The sequence below is a fragment of the Oncorhynchus nerka genome, linkage group LG25, assembly GCF_034236695.1.
Source record: "Oncorhynchus nerka isolate Pitt River linkage group LG25, Oner_Uvic_2.0, whole genome shotgun sequence".
Taxonomy (NCBI): Eukaryota; Metazoa; Chordata; class Actinopteri; order Salmoniformes; family Salmonidae; genus Oncorhynchus; species Oncorhynchus nerka.
The window spans coordinates 32,198,747-32,223,830 of NC_088420.1; the positions used below are offsets into that span (position 1 = coordinate 32,198,747).

Consider the following 25,084-nt stretch of genomic DNA (forward strand, 5'->3'; position numbering starts at 1 on the left):
TTTTGGTTATATTTGTCACTAATCTTTCATTTGACTTAAGAGTGATTTAGATTTTTGACAATAAATGACAATGAAATAGATTTTAATCCCACTTTGTAACACTTTTTTAAAAAGAATTCCAACAGGGGAGAATACTTATGATAGACACTATTTCTGGCGACTGACCATGATCAAACAGACACTCATAAAGGTTACTGTGAAACCCAACAGTATATGTTTCTTGGAAAAAATACTGGCATGGAGAATAGGATATGAGCTTGGGTGGGTTATTCTTCTCTAACCTGCTATCTCCTGTTGGAGGATCCTTGATCTTCCTCAGAGATACTCACCTGAGGGGTCAGTTGACCCAGGGCTGGCCTAAATTGTGGGCATTCCTGCTGCATTCTGGGGATTCTTCTGTCTGGACCAGAGATAAGGAGATGAGACAGACAATGGTGCCTGGATCTGAGAGAGACAAAGCGATGAGGGATGAGGCACTTCAAACCAAAGTCAAACAAAAGTCAGATTCTTAGTTGGGATGGGTATGTGGTGTTGGTTGGTATTGACCCAGGCTCTCAGAGTGCCCCTACTTGATTGTCATGGCTTTGTCGTTATTCATCGCCAGGTGATGTCATGTCTAGCTTATGGCAGTTTGTTTCTTGTTATTTTTTCAAAGCAGCGTACGGTACGACTTAGTTACAGCTTACATAACAGCACAATAGGAGACGGCTAGCTCCTCACTGTTATTGCTTTTGTAGGCCGCTGCTGTGGGCGCTCATTTCATTGGCTTCAACTCAAATCCAATGTTATTCGTCACATGCTTCGTAAACAACAGGTGTAGACTCACAGTAAAATTCTTATTTACTGGCCCTTCCCAACAATTCAGAGAGAAAGAAAATAGAGAAATAATAGAAAAGTAAAACATGTAATAATAATAATTCTCTCACAGAGAGAATGATTCCAGGAATGTCTATTGTTTTCTCATGACTTGTCTGATGAACTCTGGGACAGCTCCATCTGGTCCAAAAACTGATAGCCTCTCTCTTCACCTGCCCTATTTATTCTTTATATACTCGCCCCCTCTTCCTCATTCTTTTCCCTCGGCTTCCCCTGGTCTGCTCATCTTTAGTAGAACAGCTGCAGAGCAGGGAGACCTCTCCTCACCCTGTGGGCACTGCCGGCCTGCTTACCCAGGATAAAAAGCCTTGATCTGGACAGGATTACGTAAAGGATACTTTGTCTCTCTCACGTCATGGCTGCTGCTGTTGTTGTTACTCTTCTATTGTTACAGAGGGCACAGTGTGTTTGTGTGTGTGTGTGTGTGGCGCTTTATGTAATTACATAGGGAAAATGAGGACACAACCTCTGTCCTCCCAAGACCCTGTTCCTCAATCCACCCTCAATCCAGACAGACAGCTGGCACTCCTCTGCCCATCTTTCCTACCCTCATTTCACTGGATAAGTACAATTAAACAATGTAAGCCGGCACATTTAAGCTATGACTTAATGTTTTTCCTTGTGTCATTTTGTCCAGAGAGTGCAAATGGAAAATTTGGAGTTCTGAGAGGGTATCATCTGGAATTTTCTTTGTAGTCTCTAATAAAAGAGAGCATTGGGGATGTGGAGTTCCTAATTGGCTAGCAGTGTGTTGTTGAAGAACCAGAGGGCCTAGTTCTGGTTCTGTCCTGTCGCCATGACGATGCCGTAGCATGACGTGCGTTAGATTAGTTTAAACAGTCACGGGAACACAGCTCAAGTAAAGAATGTATGATGGGAAATTAGCCTCCCAAAACATCACTCCCTATTCAGCTCACACCAGGGCGTCAGAACACAGCTACTCTTAGCCTCTTAGACCCCAACAATCAAGGTATTTATAGCAAATTCCGCCCTTCTTATGTTTTTTTAAAACTGTTAATCGTGATTAGCGGATACCGAATGGTATTTGGGATTTCCATTGTTTCTCTCAATGCATTGGAGGTGATGGGGAATCAGGGTGAAGAGTTAAGAGCTATGCTAAGCTGTCATGCAGGTGGTGTCATGAGTTGGCAAGTTTATGCTGTTTTAAGGAAGCTGATCTGGTTTGGAGGAGCATTGGTGTGCTGGTGCTGTAACTCATAGCCTGCCCACCATCTGTGTGTCGTTCTAACCCGGGAGAAAGAAGAGCTGGCTACATGGCCTGCTACTCCTCACTCTCCCATTGGCTCAGTGCCATATTGCACCTGTTCCCAATCTCACAAGACCCTCTCTACACCCTTTATTGTAAATAAAGTTAAAGTTAGATTTATCCACCTCCTCAACAGCCCTCGGTCCCATCTATCGAACCCTGCTGCTAGGTGGTGTCTGTTTCTTCAGAGGTTTTGAGTAATGGCTTGGAATGCACTCATGGAACGGTTGCAATTGAATTCCAAAAATATTGACAAATGTTTAGACTGTCGTAAGCTTTGGCGGCATACCGTATACCAGGGTATTTCTCTTTTTTTTTAGGGGGAGGGGGTTGGGTGCCCCCTAAAGCTCGGTTGTGGGGGTGTGTGCTATACTACTGCTTATAATTTATTTTTCTTAGATAGTTAACTTATCTTCAGCTCAGGGCTCCAGTTATGCATTTGGTTTGCCAACTTGCTAGCTAAGTGGCTAGATTGCAAGATCAATCTTCTTGTTTACAAGACAATCAATCCCCTCATTGATCAAGATCCCTTTAGAGTCATTTATCAAAGGCGCGTCACTCCAAACCCTGCCTGCGCCAGTTTTTCCGCAAAGGTTGGTATTTATCCATTTTGAACTCGACGTGAAAGTATGAGTATCTCCACGCAAATCTCAGATCGTGCGTACGCACAACTTCTAGTGGTTGATCAACTGTATTGCAAGCAAATATAGTTATTTTTGGGGAAATGGAGGTGTTTGATGTGCACAGGAATTATGATACATTTGCTGTTGGTAAGAGGATTGCATAGCAGCATGTCTCCTAAAATATATTTTTCCCTTTCATTATATAGGTCTAAATTATAAGCTTATTGCAGGGCATGTCTCTCCTTTTTTGATATGACTGGTTTATTCCTGCTACACAACAAATATTATTCTACCATTTATCCATCACTCATTCAAATGCCAAACATGCTTGAAAGTAAATAGACTGGTAGCCTATGGCAGTATGGGTAGGCTACAGTATTGCTGTGCGATGGGAGCGCAGCATAATATCCTATTTAATCTCAGAGCCTATACCAAGGCAGAATATTGTAATCACAATAATGTATTGATAAACCAAATATTGAACATTTTGTCTTGAACGTTTTTTTTTGTAAGTGCGGGCTGTATGCAACATTTATTTTTGAATTGTTCAATAGACAATCAGTCTTGCAAAATGCGTGGCCAATTTTTGGCACTCGCTATAGGTGGCATGCATTTTCTATTTAAAAAGTCACTGCAAAAGATGAAAACATTCTGCCCACACCTCCACAGAAATGTCATAACATTTGCCATTGTGCTTTAGAAACTGTTGTGGCCCAGTTCCAACATCTCCACATCATACAGCAAGTGAGCACCTTTTTCCTTTCATAAAAGGTGAATGGAGGGCAGGGTTGTACGCTCGTTCACAAGTGCAGATTTATCAATGAAAACATGTGGATGTTTGTTGTGTGCGACAGTTTGATAAATCCCAATAATATGTTGCACATGCAAATCCTAGAATCTTCACACACGGCAGAATGTTGTGATAAATGTTATGCATGGGTTATGCATGGTTGATAAACGAGACCCTTGCTGGTTAAATTTGTTTTGTGTGTAAAAATAAATGCAAACTTTTTATAATAGCGCCCCTTGGGTGCACTGCCGGTAATACTGCATACCCGGGTTTGGTACAGGAATGGTATGAACATCTGGATACCGGCCAACCCCAGACTGGTGGAACCTTTTTGAAGTCCCTCACGAGTCTACAGTACCTTTTTTTTCCTGTTCTGCTTGTGATTCGAGGATAAGTGGGATGGATGACTTGGAACCATTACCCCTGTTTAATTCACTAAATGGATTAGAGGTACCCTCTGGAGAAAGGTGCCAAAATGATATTTTTTTTCAACAGAACATGGAGGTATTCCCACAATAGCCCAAGTCTCAGCTCTCTCATGGCTATTAATCACATACTTGTATATGTATGTGACACATACCTGTATATGTAGATGAATGGGTAGAGAGCCTAGAGCCTTGTGACAGAGGAACTCTGCTGGACAGCTGTCTAGAGAGCCAGCCAATCAGACAGGTTACCAGTTCATTTCCTCTCATAACCACTTCTTAACCTGCCCCCTGTGGAGGTAGCCTGGCAGGCAGGCTGGCAGTTTAGGGAATGTATGATGGAAGCTCTCTGCTCTGCCCCCTATGTGAGCTTGGTAAACAGAACACTCACTCTTCTGGGCCTCCCTGACGGCTGCAGCGATCTGAGAACTCTAGGAGTCAGGCGACTGGGAGGAGGGGTGTAGGGACACACCTTACAGAAACAGCATTGAGCTGAGGAGGGACAGAGAATGAGGCATAGAGAGAGAGAGCCATGTGTCCCTCTTACAAAGTGGGGTTAAGTGCCACCCTGCCATGTTCTATTATGAGTTGCATTTCGAGGAGGAGACAGAGGGAGCACAGGGAATGTTTCCCATCAGGACTGGGTGTAACTGAATGGTTTGAGTAATGCCTGGAAATAATGTGCGCGCACGCACACACACACACACACACACCAGTGTTTCCGTTAGCCGGCAATAACCAGCTATTGGGCACTACATTTTTTTAAAGGCCGACAAATACAATTGGCCCCTGGCCGGGAGAAGAAGAAAAAATCCCATTGCGAAATAATGCTTTTTAGCCTATTCATTGATGGAAATAGCAATTGATATAAATACATTTGACTGGTCATGCTTATCAGTCTATTGGCAAATTTGCATATTTAGTGGAATTGAATTGGCGCGTATGTACAGTATATTCGTTATGTATCTTATTTATCACACTTGTACAGCATACAGATACAGAGCATTTGAGTGGAAAATCTGCTGCAACAGCATCTCAAACAGCAAATGCAAAGACCACGGAAGTCAGGCTTCATCAGCACGTCACAAACCACTTTGCAATGAGCTGGAGGCAGAATGCATTTTGAAAAAATATACTTAATTGATTGAAACCTGAACGTTTTACTACATATTATGAGGCATATCTAAACAATCTTCAAAGTAGCCCAGTCAAAATCACCCCATATCCGTGGGGGCAATTATTTTATATCAACTTTCTTTCATTGTCCTGTAGCCAAAGACACAATCCTAGTCATATTGGCAACCCATGCTAATAGTTGCATATTAGATCTCCCCTCTTTCTAAATGTCTAACGGATATTTTCATCTCTTGTCACATGAAACCGCTCACATGTGCGGTGTGCGTTTGACAGCTGTGTTTTCCCGCAGCCTATAGGGACGAGGTCAGAGACCTGGCCATGTGGTTCCAGGACAACAACCTCTCCCTCAACGTTATCAAGATAAAGGAGATGATTGTGGACTACAGGAAAAGGAAGACCAAGCACACCGCCATTCTCATCGACGGGGCTGTAGAGGAGCAGGTTGAGAGCTTCAAGTTCCTTGGTGTCCACATCACCAACAAACTATCATGGTCCAAACACACCAAGACCTTTTTGAAGAGGGCACGACAAAGCCTATTTCCCCTCAGTACTGAAAAGATTTGGCATGGGTCCTCAGAACCTCAAATGGTTCTACAGCTGCACCATCGAGAGCGTCCTAACTGATTGCATCACTGCCTGGTATGCAACTGCTCGGCCTCCGACCCCACGACACTACAGAGGGTAGTGCATACGGCCCAGTACATCACGAGGTGTCAGAGGAAGCCCCTAAAAATGGTCAAAGACTCCAGCCACCCTAGTCACAGACTGTTCTCTCTCCTACCGCACGGCAAGCGGTACCGGAGGGCCAAGTCTAGGCCCAACAGGCTTCTAAATAGGTTCTACCCACAAGCCATAAGACTCCTGAACATCTAATCAAATGGCTACCCAGACTATTTGCATTGCCCCCCCACCCCTCTCTTTTACGGGGCTGATACTCTCTGTTTATTATCTATGCATAGTCACTTTAACTCTACCTACATGTATATATTACCTCAATTACCTCGACTAACCGTTGCCCCCGCACATTGACTCTGTACCGGTACCCCCTGTATATAGACTCAATATTGTTATTTTAATGCTGCTCTTTAATGATTTGTGATTTTTTTACTTATATTTTTTTTACTTAACACTTATTTTTCTTAAAACTACATTGTTGGTTAAAGGCTTTTAAGTAAGCATTTCACTGTTGTATTTGGCGCATGTGACAAATAACATTTGATTTGATTTGGAATTTGGTATCTAGCTTCCCACAACTGTCTCAGAGTCTGTTTGGAATAGGCAATTTCTTTCTCGACAAACTTTTCTGCTATGGGATAGTAGATTGACATAGGCTAGTGATTTTGCTGTTTGTTACTCATCTTGTTGGCTGAGGAAAAGAACATGTTGTCAGTTAAAGTGAGCTCCAGAAGTATTGTGACAGTGACACATTGTTGTTGTTTTGGCTCTGTACTCCAGCACTTTGGATTTCAAATGATATAATAACTATGATGTTAAAGGGCAGACTGTTGGCTTTAATTTGAGGGTATTTTTTAATCCATATCGGGTGAATTCTTTAGAAATTACAGAACATTTTGTACATAGTCCATCCATTTTAGGGGACCAAAAGTATTGGGACAAACTCACTTATATTTGTATTAAAGGGATACTTCGGGATTTTGGTAATGATGGCCTTCATCTACTCCCCCAGACTCGAATAAACTTGTGGATAACATTTTTATGTCTCTGTGTCCAGTATGAAGGAAGTTAGAGCTAGTTTCACGAACCAATGCTAACTAGCGTTTGCGCAATGACTGGAAGTCTATGGGTATCTGCTTGCATGCTAGCATATACCGTAGACTTCCAATTACTTAGCTAATGCTGGTTAGCAATTGCGCAAGCGCAAGTTAGCAACTTCCTTCAAACTGCACGCAAAGACATAAAAAATGGTATCCACGAGTTAATCTGACTTTGGGGAAATAGATAAAGGGCCTCTTTGCCAAAAAGTATTCTATTAAAGTAGCAAAAAAGTTAAGTATATGGTCCCATATTTATAGCACGCAATCACTAAATACAACATTGATGTGGATGGTACCATGATTACAGATAATCCTGAATGAATTGTGAATAATGATGAGTGAGAAAGTTACAGACGCACATATCATACCCTCCCAAAAAATGCAGGATTATTTGTAATCATGGTAGCATCCACATTCATGTAAAAGTGTTTAGAAACATATTCTGTTCTTATTTACAATAAAAGTTAGTCCTAAATGACACTACATTATTTACCATTAATTTCTAATGGGCACAAAATAATTTGAAACACAACCAAAACAAACAACAAATGCATCCAATGATTTTGTGGAGTCACAAGCTTGATGTAGTCATTGCATGCTATGAATAAGGGACCAAATACTTCCCTTTTTACTACCTCAATACACATACAGTGCATTCGGAAAGTATTCAGGCCCCTTGAATTTTTCCACATTTTGTTATGTTACAGCCTTATTTTAAAATTGTTTTAAAAAACTGTTTCCCCTCGTCAATCTACACATAATATCCCCAAATTGATTTAAAAAAAATTTTTGCACAAAAAAAAAAACTAACTTAAGTATCACATTAACATAAGTATTCAGACCCTTGACTCAGTACACCTTTGGCAGCAATTACAGCCTCGAGTCTTCTTGGGTATGATGCTACAAGCTTGGCACACCTTTATTTGGGGTGTTTCTCCCATGCTTCTCTGCAGATCCTCTAAAGCTCTGTTAGGGTGGATGGGGAGCATCGCTGCACAGCTATTTTCAGGTCTCTACAGAGATGTTAGATTGGGTTCAAGGCTCTGGCTGGGCCACTCAAGGACATTCAGAAGCCACTCCTGCATTGTCTTGGCTGTGTGCTTAGGGTCGTTGTCCTGTTGGAAGGTGAACCTTCGTCCCAGTCTGTGTTCCTGAGTGCTATGGACCAGGTTTTCATCAAGGATCTCTGTACTTTGCTCCATTCATCATTCCCTTGATCCTGACTAGTCTCCCAGTCCCTGCCGCTGAAAAACATCCCCACAGCATGATGCTGCCACCACCGTGCTTTATGGTGCCAGGTTTCCTGCAGACATGACACTTGGCATTCAGGGCAAAGTGTTCAATCTTGGTTTCATCAGACCAGATAATCTTGTTTCTCATGGTCTGAGAGTCCTTTAGGTGCCTTTTGGCAAACTCCAAGCGGGCTGTCATGTGCCTTTTACTGAGGAGTGGCTTCTGTCTTGCCACGCTACCATAAAGACCTGATTAGTGGAGTGCTGCGGAGATGCTTGTCCTTCTGGAAGGTTCTCTGGAGCTCTGTCAGTGACCATTGGGTTCTTGGTCACCTCCCTGAGAAAGACCCTTCTCCCCCAATTCCTCAGTTTGGCCTGGTGGCCAGCTCAATGAAGAGTCTTGGTGGTTCAAAACTTCTTTCATTTAAGAATGATGGAGACCACTGTGTTCTTGGGGACCTTCATGCTGCAGAAATGTTTTGGTACCCTTCCCCAGATCTGTGCCTGGACACAATCCTCTCAGAGCTCTACAGACGATTCCATTGACCTCATAGCTTGATTTTTGCTCTGACATGCACTGTCAACTGTGGGACCTCATATATACAAGTGTGTGCCTTTCCAGATCATGTCCAATCAATTGAATTTACCACAGGTGGACTCCAATGAAGTTGTATAAACATCTCAAGGATGATTAATGTAAACAGGATGCACCTGAGCTCAATTTCGAGTCTCATAGCAAAGACTCTTGTCATTATGGGGTATTGTGTGTAGATTGATAAAAAAAGAGATATACAGTGGGGCAAAAAGGTATTTAGTCAGCCACCAATTGTGCAAGTTCTCCCACTTAAAAAGATGAGAGGCCTGTAATTTTCATCATAGGTACACTTCAACTATGACAGACAAAATGAGAAAAGCAAATCCAGAAAATCACATTGTAGGATTTTTAATGAATTTATTTGCAAATTATGGTGGAAAATAAGTATCATAGGCTTGAGGTCAGGACTTTGTGACGGCCACTCCAATACCTTGACTTTGTTGTCCTTAAGCCATTTTGCCACAACTTTGGAAGTATGCTTGGGGTCATTGTCTATTTGGAACACCCAATTGCGACCAAGCTTTAACTTCCAGACTGATGTCTTGAGACGTTGCTTCAATATATCCACATAATTTTCTTCCTCATGATGTCATCTATTTTGTGAAGTGCACCAGTCCCTCCCACAACAAAGTACCCCCACAACATGATGCTGCCACCCCCATGGCATGGTGTTGCCACTGGAGTGGCATTCAATGTTCCTGGATGGTTGGGAGAAGTGTTTCTCTGAGGATGTGTTGGTACCATTTTTATTCATGGCTGTGTTCTTAGGCAAAGTTGTGAGCGAGCCCACTCCCTTGGCTGAGAAGCAACCCCACACGTGAATGGTCTTGGGATGCTTTACTGTTGGCATGACACAGGACTGATGGTAGCGCTCACCTTGTTTTCTCCGGACAAGCTTTTTCCCGGATGCCCCAACCAATTGGAAAGGGGATTCATCAGAGAAAATGACTTTACCCCATTCCTGAGCAAGCTCTGTACTGGTGGTGCCCCGATGCCGCAGCTGAATACTCTTTAGGAGACTGTCCTGGCACTTGCTGGACTTTCTTGGGCACCCTGAAGCCTTCTTCACAACAATTGAACCGCTCTCCTTGAAGTTCTTGATGATCCAATAGCTGGTTGATTTAGGTGCAATCTTACTGGCAGCAATATCCTTGCCTGTGAAGCCCTTTTTGTACAAAACAATGATGACGGCACGTGTCTCCTTGCAGGTAACCATGATTGACAGAGGAAGAACAATGATTCCAAGCACCACCCTCCTTTTGAAGCTTCCAGTCTGTTATTCGAAGTCAATCAGCATGACAGAGTGATCTTCAGCCTTGTCCTCATCAACACTCACAACTGTGTTAACGAGAGAATCACTGACATGATGTCAGCTGGTCCTTTTGTGGCAGGGCTGAAATGCAGTGGAAATGTTTTTGGGGGATTCAGTTCATTTGCATGGCAAAGCGGGACTTTGCAATTAATTGCAATTCATCTGATTACTCTTCATAACATTCTGGAGTATATGCAAATTGCCATCATACAAACTGAGGCAGCACACTGAAAATTAATATTTGTGTCATTCTCAACTTTTGGCCACGACTGTACTGTACTGTACAGCTGACAAACAGGCTCCATCACACTGTTGTTGTTTCCCTCCTCCCCTCCACATTGTTTGGATCACAGTAGCTCTGTAGCTGTTATAAGCTGGTGTGGAGGGAAATGGCTGCTCTGTCATACTCACTTTCCTCTGGTGGATTATGTCTCTTACACCATAGCAATGCCATAAATGACCGTTTGAACAGCAGGAGACTAAAGACATGGCTACTGCAGAGCTGCGAAGTACATGTTTGTGTCATACACTGAGAGACAGACGTGTGTGTAGCTGCAGTCCGATCTGTACATCAGTCACCGTCTGCTACACAACCACCCACCCTCTACGGGAGGCTGTGGGCTGTAAAGATGGCGGCTGATCCTGAAAGTCCATAACGAAGGAAGTCAATATTGCCTTTTGTTCTGTTGGAGGAGAGGTTGGCGGTTGGTGGCGTAAATGGGAGGAGTGGCTGCTGCGAGGGAGTGTGTTTAGCCTTTCAGAGCACTCCCTTAAGTCAGTGCGTGAGTGAGGCGCTCTCTAGCCGTCTTTAGACAACAGACAGCTGGTCAAACAGGGTTTAGGAGAGCAGTGGGCAGTCTGGACACTCACTTAAACCCATTAGGCCTCCTCCACTCCCCATTGGTCACAAGGCTCAGTTCAAACGCTGCTCCCATGTTTTGATGGTAACGTGGTCTGGATGATGGGTGGGGAGGTCTGTAACCTTGACCATATGGAGCCTCACCAGCTCACCAGCACAGGAACATAATATATATCACAAATCAAAACATTTGGGAAAGGCTTCAAAAACCTTTTTTTTAAAAGATATATTGTGACATGGCATTGTTTGTGGGAAGGTCTTTGTATTGAGGCCATGCATCCTGTTGTGATTGAGTGTTATTGGTTGTGCTGGGACTGCCCCATTCCTGCCATTGTGTCTGCCCAGCTAACAACAAATGTTACCACAACTTTAGAGAACGTTCCCTTTATGAGTCTCATTAGGTCATTAATGTTTTCATAGGAATGTTCCCGTGATGTGCAAGGAATGTTTCCAAGAGACCATTCCCTTAATGTCAATTAGAACTTACATAGAACATGGTTGCCATGTTCTTAAAACATAAGATATTAATGATCTAGACACGTTCCATGGGAACCTTGCAGGAACATTTCCGTGTATCAGTTTTCAATACATTGCCTGATGGTCCCAAAGAAACATTCTCCCTCCTCAAAGTGTTTCATTACCTATACCCTTACTGTTGCCGAGCCAATCAGTGTTTTCGAGTTACATATTTGACGATTACATTGTCTTTGTTCTTTCATACAGTAATTATTATTCAACATGTCCTCTCCTGGACATTGAACTCACCAATCTCTTGGTTCACAGTAGTCCAATCTTCCCGCTACACCACCATGTCTTCGTCAGGTGTCGGTTAACCTGTTGCCTCTACTTGGGACGCTTGCGTCCCAACTAGAGCTCTGGAAATGCAAATGCGCTACGCTAAATGCTAATAGTATTAGTTAAAACTCAAAAGTTCATTAAAATACACATGCAGGGTATCAAATTAAAGCTACACTCGTTGTGAATCCAGGCAACAAGTCCGATTTTTAAAATGCTTTTCGGCGACAGCATGAGAAGCTATTATCTGATAGCATGCACCAATACACTACAACAGAAAAGCACAGCAGGGGACGTAAACAAAATAATTAGCATTTCGGCGTTACACAAACCGCACAATAAAATAGAAAACAGTCATTACCTTTCACCATCTTCTTTGTTGGCACTCCTAGATGTCCCATAAACACTATTGGGTCTTTATTTCGATTAAATCGGGCCATATAAAGCCAAGATATCGTTATATGTAGACTGTGTGATAAACGAAAAAAACAGCGATTTCACAACGTAACGTCATTTTTTAAAATTCAAAAAGTAGACGATAAACTTTCACAAAACACTTCGAAATACGTTTGTAATGCTACTTTAGGTATTAGTAAACGTTAATAAGCGATAAAAATCATCCGTAGGCGATGTAAATATCATTAGCTGTCGTCTTGGAAAAAATTTCAGGAGAGAGCTCTTCCGGAATGATCTGGGCGGAGACCGGAGGTAAGCGGTGCCCCTCTTTCGGTTCAACCAAGAATCAAAGATGATTAAATTCACAAGATACTCGACAACATGGGGATGCTGTGGGAGTTGAATGCTCGGTCTTATCTAATTCGGCTCACTGTTAACAATTGCTGGAAGTGGCGCAAGGATATTTATTTCCATTTTCTGTGATCAGGTTTTCCTGCACTTTCCGATGTAACGCACGTTATGTAATAGCCACAGTCGTGATTTAACCAGTTTTAAAAACGTCCGAGGGTTTCCTATCCACACATTCTAACCATATGAACGTACTATATTCCTGGCATGAGTAGCAGGGCGCTGAAATGTTGCGCGATTTTTAACAAAATGTTCAAAAAAGTAGAGGGTCGACTGAAGAGGTTAATCTGACTATTCTCATTGATTTGATTTACTTATTTCAGCAATTTAAGGGCTTTCAGTAGACTTGTCTAATGTTGGTGGGGCATGTTAACCTGTTTTAATGATACTCCTGAATCACTATGATCAGTAAATGTTTATCTTGAGTGTAAACATGGGACCAACACTTTACATGTTGTGTTTATATTTTTGTTCAGTGTACATAAGTGCCTAGAGAGGAGGGGTTAGGGTTTCTTCTGGACAGGTCCTATCTATACTGACCCAATAAGCACATGCTTATTGATATTCCTTATTAGCACAGTGGTTAGGGTGTTTGACATTGGTGTAGGTGGTTTGGGTTTGATATCCACTATAAGGAATATCAATTCCACTACTCTCTTGTATCTTAATGTCATTATTTACTCTCTTGTATCTTAATGTCATTATTTGGCAACCGTTACAACACACATATCTGATCTAATTAAAAGTAGTTTGTCAATGGTACTTTTGTATATATAGTGTATGTGGACACCCCTTCAAATTAGTGGATTTGGCTATTTTAACCACAAACATTGACAGTAGATTGGCCTTACGGAAGAGCTCAGTGACTTTCAACGTAGCAGCGTCATATGATGCCAACTTTCTAACAAGTCAGTTTGTAGAAGTTCTTCCCTGCTAGAGCTGCCTTGGTCAAATGTAAGTTACATTTACATTTACATTTAAGTCATTTAGCAGACGCTCTTATCCAGAGCGACTTACAAATTGGTGCATTCACCTTATGACCTCCAGTGGAACAGTAGTGCATCTAAATCTTTTCAGGGGGAGGGGGGGTGAGAGGGATTACTTTATCCTATCCTAGGTATTCCTTAAAGAGGTGGGGTTTCAGGTGTCTCCGGAAGGTGGTGATTGACTCCGCTGTCCTGGCGTCGTGAGGGAGTTTGTTCCACCATTGGGGGGCCAGAGCAGCGAACAGTTTTGACTGGGCTGAGCGGGAACTGTACTTCCTCAGTGGTAGGGAGGCGAGCAGGCCAGAGGTGGATGAACGCAGTGCCCTTGTTTGGGTGTAGGGCCTGATCAGAGCCTGGAGGTACTGAGGTGCCGTTCCCCTCACAGCTCCGTAGGCAAGCACCATGGTCTTGTAGCGGATGCGAGCTTCAACTGGAAGCCAGTGGAGGGAGCGGAGGAGCGGGGTGACGTGAGAGAACTTGGGAAGGTTGAACACCAGACGGGCTGCGGCGTTCTGGATGAGTTGTAGGGGTTTAATGGCACAGGCAGGGAGCCCAGCCAACAGCGAGTTGCAGTAATCCAGACGGGAGATGACAAGTGCCTGGATTAGGACCTGCGCCGCTTCCTGTGTGAGGCAGGGTCGTACTCTGCGGATGTTGTAGAGCATGAACCTACAGGAACGGGCCACCGCCTTGATGTTAGTTGAGAACGACAGGGTGTTGTCCAGGATCACGCCAAGGTTCTTGGCGCTCTGGGAGGAGGACACAATGGAGTTGTCAACCGTGATGGCGAGATCATGGAACGGGCAGTCCTTCCCCGGGAGGAAGAGCAGCTCCGTCTTGCCGAGGTTCAGCTTGAGGTGGTGATCCGTCATCCACACGGATATGTCTGCCAGACATGCAGAGATGCGATTCGCCACCTGGTCATCAGAAGGGGGAAAGGAGAAGATTAATTGTGTGTCGTCTGCATAGCAATGATAGGAGAGACCATGTGAGGTTATGACAGAGCCAAGTGACTTGGTGTATAGCGAGAATAGGAGAGGGCCTAGAACAGAGCCCTGGGGGACACCAGTGGTGAGAGCACGTGGTGTGGAGACGGATTCTCGCCACGCCACCTGGTAGGAGCGACCTGTCAGGTAGGACGCAATCCAAGCGTGGGCCGCGCCGGAGATGCCCAACTCGGAGAGGGTGGAGAGGAGGATCTGATGGTTCACAGTATCGAAGGCAGCCGATAGGTCTAGAAGGATGAGAGCAGAGGAGAGAGAGTTAGCTTTAGCAGTGCGGAGCGCCTCCGTGATACAGAGAAGAGCAGTCTCAGTTGAATGACTAGTCTTGAAACCTGACTGATTTGGATCAAGAAGGTCATTCTGAGAGAGATAGCGGGAGAGCTGGCCAAGGACGGCACGTTCAAGAGTTTTGGAGAGAAAAGAAAGAAGGGATACTGGTCTGTAGTTGTTGACATCGGAGGGATCGAGTGTAGGTTTTTTCAGAAGGGTGCAACTCTCGCTCTCTTGAAGACGGAAGGGACATAGCCAGCGGTCAGGGATGAGTTGATGAGCGAGGTGAGGTAAGGGAGAAGGTCTCCGGAAATGGTCTGGAGAAGAGAGGAGGGGATAGGGTCAAGCGGGCAGGTTGTTGGGCGGCCGGCCGTCACAAGACGCGAGATTTCATCTGGAGAGAGAGGGGAGAAAGAGGTCAGAGCACAGGGTAGGGCAGTGTGAGCAGAACCAGCGGTGTCGTTTGACTTAGCAAACGAGGATCGGATGTCGTCGACCTTCTTTTCAAAATGGTTGACGAAGTCATCTGCAGAGAGGGAGGAGGGGGGGGAGGGGGAGGAGGATTCAGGAGGGAGGAGAAGGTTGCAAAGAGCTTCCTAGGGTTAGAGGCAGATGCTTGGAATTTAGAGTGGTAGAAAGTGGCTTTAGCAGCAGAGAGAGAAGAGGAAAATGTAGAGAGGAGGGAGTGAAAGGATGTCAGGTCCGCAGGGAGGCGAGTTTTCCTCCATTTCCGCTCGGCTGCCCGGTCTTTCCTTAAGTGCTGTTATTGTGAAGTGGAAACGTCTAGGAACAACAATGGCTCAGCTGCAAAGTGGTAGGCCACACAAGTTCACAGAACGGGACTCGTAATGCGTAAAAATGGTCTTTCCTTAGTTGCAACAATCACTACCGAGTTCCAAACTGCCTCTGGAAGCAACGTCAACACAATAACTATTCGTCGGGAGCTTCATGAAATGGGTTTTAATGGCCGAGCAGCCGCACACAAGCCTAAAATCACCATGCGCAATGCCAAGCGTCGGCTGGAGTGGTGTAAAGCTTGCAGAAATTGGACTCTGGAGCAGTGGAAACGTGTTTTCACGTTTCACCATCTGGCAGTTCGACAGACGAATCTTGGTTTGGCGGATGCCAGGAGAACGCTACCTGCCCAAATGCATAGTGCCAATTGTAAAGTTTGTTGGAGGAGAAATGATGGTCTGGGGCTGTTTTTCATGGTTCGGGCTAAGGCCCCTTAGTTCAAGTGAAGGGAAATCTTAACGCTATAGCATACAGTGACATTCTAGACGATTCTGTGCTTCCAACTTTGTATTAACAGCTTAGGGAAGGCCCTTTCCTGTTTCAGCATGACAATGCCCCCGTGCACAAAAGGAAGTCTATACATAAATGGTTTGTTGAGATTAGTGTGCAAGAACTTGACTGGTTTGCACAGAGCCCTGACCTCAACCCCGTCGAACACCTTTGGGGTGAATTGGAACGCCGACTGCAAGCCAGGCCTAATCGCCCAACATCAGTGCCTGATCTCACTAATGCTCTTGTGGCTGAATGGAAGCAAGTCCCCGCAGTAATGTTCCAACATCTAGTGGAAGCCTTCCCAGAACAGTGGAGGCTGTTATTCCAGCAAAGGGGGGACCAACTCCATATAATGCCCATGATTTTGGAATGAGATGTTCCACAATCTGGTGTCCACATACTTTTGGTCATGTAGTGTACTTTTTTCCTACATGGTATATGGGGTGTAGATTTCAAAAATACGGTAGAGTTATATTTGAGATGTTCAGCTGTATAGAATTAATAAATACTGAATTCATGTTGAAAGTGGAAATTTAGTCATAATTCATGCTAAAGGGGAAATCGTGACCTTGGGACTGTATGGTTCAATCTGCACAAACCATAGTTCTGAGATAATGAGCATCAAAGTTTTCACAGCCCAGATCTCATAACTGTTTTGTAGTGAATATTTTTATCAACCATTATTAAGGTCCTCACCTTTTAAAGGCACCTAAATTGCAGACTATCAACATGTGTTTTAGGGTTGTGCAGATAGAGCCTTATGGTTCTGAAATGTCCATCTGGGTTCAGCCCTAAGGTTCTATCTGGCACAGAATGTTATAATTATTTAAATTTCAATAGAAAAGTACAGACATTCAATTATTAAATAAAGAGAATACCCTTCCTTATTTCTAATTACATCATCAAATATATTAATTCTTGTTCATAACACATTTGTTAAAGCGAAAGTTCACAAATTACAAGTACACAATATCAAAGGAAAACTAGCAACATTGCTGAAGCTTAGCACTGGATGAGAACTGATAAATCTGGCCTCTGACACTCAAAGTCAGTAAACTACTTGCTACTTATCAATACAATTTCAATTTTTGTGAAATACTCCTTCCATGGAGGTTTTCATATTGATATAGAACAAGGATGGGCAACTCCAGTCCTCGGGGGCCTGATTGGTGTCCCACTTTTTCCCCCAGATCCAGTTAACACACCTGACTCCAATAATCAACTAATCATGATCTTCAGTTTAGAATGCAATTCGTTTAATCAGCTGTGTTTGCTAAGGATGGACAAAAAGTGTGGCACCACTCCGGCCACCACGGACTGGAGTTGCCCATCCCTGATATACTGTAGAACCTTAAACATGCTCTAAGGGACCTGTATTTATTTGTGTTAACCATAAAGAGTTTAAGTGATGGCCATTCTTCTGAAAAAGTGGTGAAACAAATCAAAGTAATTGCAAAAGAGGACAATAACCTATGATATGAATAATCAAGGATTTGGGACTATAAGGTTCTATGCTAAATGTATGATTTTGGGATAATGAGCATTTTTCAAGTCCCAGTTCTCAGAACGTTTTTTTATTTTTATGTCTTCCTCTTTTATGACTCAAAAAGTACATCACATAACACACAATTATTCACAACCCAGCATTGTGTGATTGGATTGCAGATAGAACCAAGTTCAAAGGTGTTTGTGCTGATAGAACTTTGATTATTCTTTTTTTTTCATTGTAAATCGACTTTTTTACAAATCTCACGTGAGGGACCTCCTAAAGAGCAACTCTATGTGAATAACTCTTTTTTTAAACCAAAATGTCAGATAGAAATGTATATTCCCAAAGTCTCGAAATCCTACATATTCCCATCTTTTAATGAAAAACACATTTGAATTAAATCAGATAGGTGTGTTGTAACTGTGGTCAAATAATGTCAGTAACATATATTTTGGTAAGAATTTTAGAGTATGGTGATTCCCTCAGCAGGTCTCGAGCCCAGGGCCAGAATAGTTTGGCCCTGTCCTGTACAGAAGAAAATCTACCCCCTCCTCCATAGTCACTTGTATAGATTTGAAACAACTTAATAGGTGTAAGGCTGTAAGCAATAGGGTGAATGCTCTTTGAAGTAAATCTCAGCTCTGTTAAAAGTACACTCAAGAAAAACATTTATTGATCATAGTGATTCAGTATCTCTAACCTTGCCAACAGACAAAGAGCTATAAATGGATCAGTGGTTCACCAATCAGGGCCTTGATTGGCTCGGCAACAGTAACAAGGCATGATGTGTAATAAAATATTTTTGGGTAGAGAACGTTTCTTTGGTTCCATCATGCAACGTCCTGACGACTGATACACATAAATGTTCTTGCAACGTTCCCATGAAACATGTCAAAAAAAAAAATATTCTATGTTCTGATGGTAACCACGTTCTGGTTATGTTCTGTTTCACATTAAGGGGACTCTAATGCCAAAACATGCTAAAAAAGGTTCTCAGAAAGTTTTTGCTAACAGAATGTTCCCCTAACTAACGGAAAACTGGACACTCAAACACTCAAACATTAAGGGAACATTACGTGAAACATTACAAAAACGTTCCTTCTACCTAGAATTGTTAGCTGGGTATGCTGTTGTGTGGTGTTGCAAGTATCCCTGTGGAATGTCAGACCCTGCTCATGCCGGGTGGCCCTAGGGGAGGAGTCCCAGACTGAGGCACAGGGAGTCTGCAGAGGGAGGGATGGAATGCACTCCGAGGTGTATGTTTATGTGGTTTTTTTCTCTCTTTCGCTAACCCCCTTCTCGCAACCCAGAGCTACTCCCCTTTGTTTCATTCATCCAGTCATATCTAGACAACTCAGTTGATCGGCAACAGGATGCCATTTATTAGTTAACGTAATACAATATTAAACCTGTCATTCTGTTATCCCTCACTGGACAGAGCTGGAGTACATGGTTGCTGTTTTAATAAGGAATGTTGACTTAAAGAAGTCAGTTACATGATTTCATTTGTAGAGACCCGTTTTTCCAATTTGACGTGACTTTGATGTACATTGTATCTCCCCCTGTTTATTTTTTTGTGTTTATTACTATACACTCTGCCATCCTTATCTCTTCTCTGTAAATATAAGTCAGCACCCACAGGTCAACTAGACGCAAGTGTTTCTATGCTTGCACTGAAATACTGCTGCTTTACTTTGCTACTCTAATCAAAGCTGATCTCACTCTCTCTTATGGTGGGCCACATTTTCAACATGACATCCAGACAGTTTTTTCCCTCTTGTTGAAAACGAGTCCTTCAGGCTCCTGGTCAAAGCACACATCTGTTGACGTCACACGGGCCGCTTGCGGGCTGACGTCGTTGTTAATCTCTGGGTATATCAGAGGAGAGAGTGGGCTAGAGTGTGGCTGGGATCTCAATCCACAATGGCTCCTGTTCAGACCTCATAGTGACTGAGATACCACAACCACACTAGTTTGTGTGTGCGTGCTTGTGTCTGCTTTCACAATGCAGGCTGGTGCAAATCTGATGCAACACTGGATCAAAAGATCAGTATGTAATTTCTGAGAATACTGAGCTGAGTATACTTAAACTGAATATGTTTCTGTCCACATCTGAAAATGCATGGGAGTACTGTACAATGATTATAGAGCCAGAGGTGACTGGATTACTGGTTGACCAGATTCTCCCTTGTCCACAGTCTGAAAACCGCTCTCTTGACTGGACATCACGTGTGTGTGTGTGTGTGTGTGTGTGTGTGTGTGTGAGAGAGAGACCCTCTCCTGGCCTATGTGGCCCTTCCAACCCCCTGCGAGCTGTGTCCAGGGATTGATGATGTGTCATTGGTAGGTTGGCCACTGGCAATTCATCATCAGGGGTCACAATACATTTAGCCATGTCTCACAAGTACTCATTGTCATTCAAATGTTGTGGTCCTGCAGGGGCGGGGAGAACTACGCTGGGCTAAGCTCTTCAGATGAGCACACACTTTACCCTGACTAATTCTTAAAATCTCCAATGCAGCTTGACCAGGGCCAATGAAATATTTAAAAAAGGTTTACCCATTTTTAATGTTATGTTGATTTTGAGTGATGTTCTATCGATTCCCTGGGTAATTTAATGTTTTGATGTGTATCTGCGTTATTGGCGTTCAAGTAGGCAGAAACCCGTCAGGTATGACGTAGCACTGTGATAAAGTCTCTCTCAATACACTGGAAGTTAATAGGAATACTACTTTTAGATCACGAAAACGTATATCATACATTTCAGATTTCAATACTGGTCGATTTCATAAATCGGGAGGATGTCTTCTCTCGATTAAGCCATTGGTCATATTTTTTGCGATATTCCTACCTAGAGAAATGTGTAATTTAACGGAGGGTCTAGCATATAGTTCCTATTTGTCTATCTCTTTAGTCCAGGGTGCATTGCATGGTGCAGTTGCCATAGATATTATAGAAAGGAGGTAGAAATCCAATGAATGAAGGAATTTATAACGCCCCCCACGTATAATCGTGTTCACGTTGTTATGCTGCGTCACATGGTTGCTAAGTTAATCGTCACGCAATCCCTTCTCAAAGTCAGTGTATATGTCGAAAAACGTGTCTATTTTCCTCGAAAGTAGGGAATGTCACAATTCCTAAGCTATACGATACTACAGATAGCAAGTTAATTATCTCACATACTCACATATCGGAAAAGATTTGTAATGTTGTACTTCTTGTTGACGAAATTCGTGCTAATGTTAAGTTTTTGAGCTAGCGCCCAATCGACTGCCATTCACTCCTTAAAGGAGTGTAACGATCGAAGAATTGGACCAAGTTGCAGCGTGGAAGGTGTTCATCCAGTTTTATTAATGTGAGCCAGCAACAAAACAATAAAGGGTCAAAACAATAAAGGGTAACAAAACAAACGTGCAGCTTTGTAGTGCAAAAAGGCTACAATACAAAAACAAGATCCCACACACAACAGGTGGAAAAAGGATGCCTAAATATGATCCCCAATCAGAGACAACAATAGACAGCTGCCTCTGCCTAGAAACAAAAAACTAGAATGTCCACCCTTGTCACACCCTGACCTAACCAAATAGAGAAATAAAATGATCTCTAAGGACAGGGCATGACAGTACCCCCCCCAAAGGTGCGGACTCTGGCCACAAAATCTGACTATAGGGGAGTGTCCGGGTGGGCATCCAGCCTCGGTGGCGGCTCCGGTGCGGGACGTCGACCCCGCTCCGCTTGCGAATCCGCCAGCTCAGGTGGTGACTCTGGTGCGGGGATCATCGCCGGAAGCTCCGGACCGTGGATCCTCGCTAGAGACTCCGGACCATGAATCGTCGCCGGAGGAACCGGACCGTGGATCGTCACTGGAGGCTCCGGGCTATGGATCATCACTGGAGGTCTGGAGCGCAGAGCCGGCACAATGTGTCCTGGACAGATAACCACGGCAAGAAGAAAGTTCTTTGTTTCTGGCCATTTTGAGCCTGAAATTGAACTCACAAATGCTGATGCTCCAGATACCCAACTAGTCTAAAGAAGGCCAGTTTTATTGCTTCTTTAATCAGGACAACAGTTTTCAGCTGTGCTAACAATTGCAAAAGGGTTTTCTAATGATCAATTAGCCTTTTTAAAATGATAAACTTGGATTAGCTAACACAACGTGCCATTGGAACTCAGGAGTGATGGTTGCTGATAATGGGCCTCTGTACCCCTGTGTAGATATTCCATTAAAAATAAGTCGTTTCCAGCTACAACAGTCATTTACAACATTAACAGTCTACACTGTATTTCTGATCAATTTGATGTTTTAATGGACGAAAAAGTTGCATTTTTTTCCAAAACAAGGAAATGTTTGTGACCCCAAACTTTTGAACTGTAGTGTATGTGTGTGTGTGACTGATGATGGGTGATGTTTTGAACAAGTATGTTTAGGATGTTGGTATGTGCACTGTCCCACCCTACACATCACACGGTACTGTCCAGTCTCTCTTTGTCTCTACATATTTATAACGTTATAGGAATGTATGTGCCTGTGAACTCTTTGAATGTTCATATTTCCTGTCTTAAGTGTGTGTGTTCATCTGTACTTGTCCCATATATGAATGTTACAACTCTCTCCTCCTTGTGAACCCATGTTGAGGGAGAGTGACATTGATCTCCTCTGGTCTCTCTCTAACTTAGTATCATCTCCTACCTGTTTTTTTGTGTTCCTTGTTCAGACACCGTAGGCTGCCACTCTGGCCCAGTCTGTCTCCTCCAGCTCTGGTTCTGTCTTGTGCCTTCTGTCTGTCCTCTCACATCTGGATTCAATAGGTCCAGCTTCCTTCTCTGAAGAAGAGACACATATAAATAGCCTGGATGCAGTAACCACACTATGCAGCAGGGCCTGTGTGTTAGACCGGCCCTTCTCCCGTGTCGGCCCCTCAGATATGTGTGACGTCGCCATGCTGATGCCTTAGCCTGCCCTCTGGAGTCAGGCTGTTGTCTCCTGGCTCCGCCCCTGTGGCAGCCTCTGGTCCCCAGGCTGTGGTGTGGCTGACGCAGGCTGCGTGCTAAACGCACCGACCGCCACAGAGCCCTTGCCCAACTGTGGAAAGTTTGAGTGGAGCTGGGCCAGGGCTGAGAGACAGGCAGGCAGGCGGTGGGTGGGTGGGCTGCCGGTATCCTGCGTGGGTAGTGGGTTGAGGAAGGGAAATGTAATATCCTGGTTGTAGCTCAATAACTCAACAACTGAAAATACTGGCTTTTTAAGATGTGTGTAACACAGTACAGTACATACAGTGCCTTCAGAATGTATTCATACCCCTTGACTTATTCCACATTTAGTTGTGTTACAGTGTGAATTCAAAATGTATTTAACTATGCAAGTCAGTTAAGAACAAATTCTTATTTTACAATGATGGCCTACCCCAGCCAAACCTTCCCCTAACCCGGACAACGCAGCGCAAATTGTGCGCCACCCTATGGGTCTCACGATCACGGTCGGTGGTGATAGAACCCGGGATCGAACCAGAATCTGTAGTGACGCCTCTAGCACTGAGATGCAGTGCCTTAGACCGCTGCGCCACTCGAGAGTGCCCAACAATACTAAACCCATCTAAACACAATACTCCATAATGATGAAGAGAAAACATGTTTTTAGAAATGTTGCTAATTTATTGAGAATTAAATATCTAATTTACATACAGTACCAGTCAAAAGTTTGGACACCTTCTCATTCAAGGGTTTTTATTTATTTGTACTATGTTATACATTGTAGAGTAATAGTGAAGATATCACAACTATGAAATAACACATGGATCATATAGTAACCAAAGAAGTGTTTAAAAAATCAAAATACCTGTATATTTTATGTTTGAGATTCTTCAAATTAGCCACCCTTTGCCTTGATGACAGCTTTGTACGCTCTTGGCATTCTCTCAACCAGCTTCTCCTGGAATGCTTTTCCAACAATCTTGAAGGAGTTCCCATATATGCTGAGCACTTGTTGGCTGCTTTTTCTTCACTCTGTGGTCCAACTAATCCCAAACCATCGCAATTGGGTTGTAATCGGTAATTGTGGCGGTCAGGTCATCTGATGCAGCACTCCATTATCCTTCTTGGTCAGATAGCTCTTACATAGCCTGGGGGTGTGTTGGGTTATTGTCCTGTTGAAAAACAAATGATAGTCCCACTAAGCGCAAACCAGATATGATGGCGTGTCACTGCAGAATGCTGTGCTTGGTCAGATAGCTCTTACATAGCCTGGGGCTGTGTTGGGTTATTGTCCTGTTGAAAAACAAATGATAGTCCCACTAAGCGCAAACCAGATATGATGGCGTATCACTGCAGAATGCTGTGGTAGCGATGCTGGTAATGTGTGCCTTGAATTCTAAATAAATCACTGAAGGTGTCACCAGCAAAGCACCCCCACACCATCACATCTCCTCCTCCATGCTTGACAGTGAGAAATAACATGCGGAGATCATCCGTTCATCTACTGTGGTTCCTCCTTTAAAAGTTGCATCATACTGCAGCACACCTTGCGGGCTGCTGCAGCATTCTATGGCACGCTAATTCATTGTCAGCCATTTTTTTTACGTTAATGCAAGTTAGTGCAACTTGCGGGCAACAGAGGGCAACTTTGAGAAGCATTTGATAGTCTCCCATATTGGCATTATTAGAGAATTTAAACCCTTTTTTGTAATAACATAGTACATGGGATTGATTTTAAAAATCTAATTAAAATTAAAAATGTCATTTATTTGATTAATATTGTGGTGTTTCTATTCCCAGAAAAACGAAACCCTCAGGGTTTCCGTTAAGAATGGAAAATATTGCACTGTACAACACGATGGTCGGGAGTAGGCTACAGCATAAGAGGATTGGAGGATTCTAAATTAATATCTAAGGGACATAACATTTCCACACCCTAATTGTAGTGTAACCAATACTCATTTCGCCTATGGTAGGCATGCAGTATATCTACAAATATTTTTTTTAATGACGTGACTCTCTGCCAATAATTACATTTAGAGGATTGGAGGATTCAAAATTAAAATGTAAGGGGTATTTTCCGTTAGGATCTGTGAAAATATCTAAGGAGCTTTTATATCATTCTAAATTCATTAATAATAATAATAATCGCTTTGTTTAAAAAGTAACGGTATTTTGGAGATTTCGTTTTCATTTAACCTAAAGTGAGTGAGAAAAAGACAATTCTTGAACATGGGGTGAGACATTCTCACTAATATGTAAATAAAGCCAGTTTGTTATTTAGAATGATTTATTTCTGGAGAGACCTAACTTAATTATTTAGCAGACATCACTTGCTTATATTCAGTCAACCATTTATATTTCAATAAATTTTTTTCTACGGCTGGCCATGCTACCACTAACCCGGTCAACAGCTCTGCACTCCCCACAGCAACTTGCCCAAGCCTCCCCATTTCTCCTTCACCCAAATCCAGATAGCTGATGTTCTGAAAGAGCTGCAAAATCAGCTGGGCTAGACAATCTGGACCCTCTCTTTCTAAAATGATCCTCCGCAATTGTTGCAACCCCTATTACTAGCCTGTTCAAC

General features: G+C 43.2%; 1 protein-coding gene and 1 long non-coding RNA gene across 2 annotated transcripts in view; one reads left to right on the top strand and one right to left on the bottom strand.

Annotated features, from left to right (window-relative positions):
• The window catches only part of LOC115109402 (insulin-like growth factor 1 receptor), a 163,898-nt gene that overhangs the window by 61,331 nt on the left and 77,483 nt on the right, over positions 1-25,084 (top strand). The window lies entirely within an intron of this gene.
• On the bottom strand, positions 20,856-24,563 carry LOC135564522 (uncharacterized). Its single transcript, XR_010461109.1, has 2 exons — positions 22,217-24,563; positions 20,856-21,452 (listed from the first exon to the last, which is right to left on the bottom strand). It is a non-coding gene; the product is annotated as an uncharacterized LOC135564522 (long non-coding RNA).